Source organism: Ailuropoda melanoleuca, chromosome 15 (assembly GCF_002007445.2).
Source record: "Ailuropoda melanoleuca isolate Jingjing chromosome 15, ASM200744v2, whole genome shotgun sequence".
Classification (NCBI taxonomy): Eukaryota; Metazoa; Chordata; class Mammalia; order Carnivora; family Ursidae; genus Ailuropoda; species Ailuropoda melanoleuca.
Window position 1 is genome coordinate 37098434 of NC_048232.1, and position 1827 is coordinate 37100260.

The 1827-nt window shown below is 32.7% G+C and overlaps 1 non-coding gene across 1 annotated transcript; it reads right to left on the reverse strand.

Annotated features, from left to right (window-relative positions):
• Positions 1 to 275: 275 nt before the first annotated feature.
• LOC117796512 lies at positions 276 to 407 on the reverse strand. Its single transcript, XR_004621071.1, has one exon. It is a non-coding gene; the product is annotated as a small nucleolar RNA SNORA31 (small nucleolar RNA).
• Between the last annotated feature and the right edge of the window lie 1420 nt (positions 408 to 1827).

Genomic DNA, 1827 nt, shown 5'->3' on the forward strand with positions numbered 1-1827 from the left:
GAAAAGAAAGAAATGAAAAATACATACATGAAAATAAGACAGTAGTTATTTCCGTCAAACTTCGATGAATCCAGAATGCCTATTATAGTCTCTAAAATAATAGCAAACAAACAAAACTGAGAATAAGTGTATAGCTAACAAGACCCTGAGATCATGGCCTTAGCCTAAATCAAGTGTTGGACACTTAATCAACTGAGCCACCCAGGCAGCCCCCAGAAATTGCCCAACTTTTTAAAAATAAAGTAGAGGCACACTTTAATTTTTTTTATTTTATTGTATTTTTCCCTGTATTGCCCCATTGACTGCCACAATCAGACAGACAGAAAGCACGGACACATTTTTCTTGCATCTCTAGTGGAAACCTTAGCAGCAGACAGTAACTGCTACAAGTCTGTCAAAAAATGCAGAAGAGGCACATTTTAGGAAAATCTTTCAAAAGACTATAGCATGGAAATGTGAGTAATAAAGGTGTAACTATACTAAAACCAGGTAAGAACTAAATGATTAACTGGACCCAGAGAACATATTTTATTTGATGAATCTGTTTATACATAATGGATATGCGTAACAATTCTAAATGTACATGCATCTAATACCATAGCCAATAGGATACATAAGATGTAATTTAGGTATAACTAAAAGAACAAATTTACAGACTTAATGGATATTTCCAACACTTCCTCTCTGTCACTATTAGAATAATCAGAACATCAATAAAGATACAGATTTGGGAGACACAAAATCAGTAGACATAACAGTTTAAGAAGATGTGAAAAGAACTGAATTAAAGAATGGCAGAATATAGTTTTATTTAAGTGCACATGGAATGTTTATCAAAATTTACCATATATTGGGTTCTTAAGTAGATATCAAGATAACTAAAGTTATTTAAATCATAAGAATGTTCTCTGACCACAGTGAGACTAATCTATAAATCAATAAAGGGAAAACAACTACAAACATCCTTAAATTTTTATAAATTAAGTGACATACTTTAAATTATTTATTATTATTATTATTATTATTTTTAGAAAGAGATAGCACATATACATGCAAGTGGGGGTGGATAGAGGTGGGGGAAGGGCAGAGGGAGAGAAAGAGAATCCTAAGCAGTCTCCATGCCCAGTGCAGAACCCTATGTTAGGCTTGATTTCACAACCCTGAGATCATGACCCGATCCAAAATCAAGAGTTGGATGATTAACCAACTGAGCCACCCAGGTGCCCCAATAAACAACATACTTTGAAATAACCATGGGGTCAAAAAAAAGAAATCACAGGGGAAAATAGGAAATATTCTGAGACAAATAAAAAGGGAAACACAGCTTACCAAAATTTATGGGATGTAGTGATAACAGTGCATAGAGGAACATTTATAGTAATAAACATACATGAAAAGAAGAAAAATTTTAAATTGGTAATCCAACTTTACATCTTAAGGAACTAAAAAAGAACAAACTTTACCCAAAGCTAACAGAAGAAAGGAAATAATGAAGATTAGAGCATAGATAAACAAAACAAATAAGAACAAAAAAGAATCAATAACACCGAGAGATGATTGCCTTTAGCTAGACTAACAAAGAAGAAAAGACACAAATAACTAAAATCAAAATATAAATTTGGGGAATTATCATCAATGTTACAGATACAAGAGATTAAAGAGATTAAATTGGTAATTTAAAAACAAACAAACAACAACAAAAAAAACCCACAAATCCTCCCAGTAAAAACAAGATAGGACCAGATTACTTCACTAGTGAATTCTACCAAACTTTTTTTTTATGTAGGCTCCACACCCAGCATGGAACTCAACATGGGGCTTGAACTC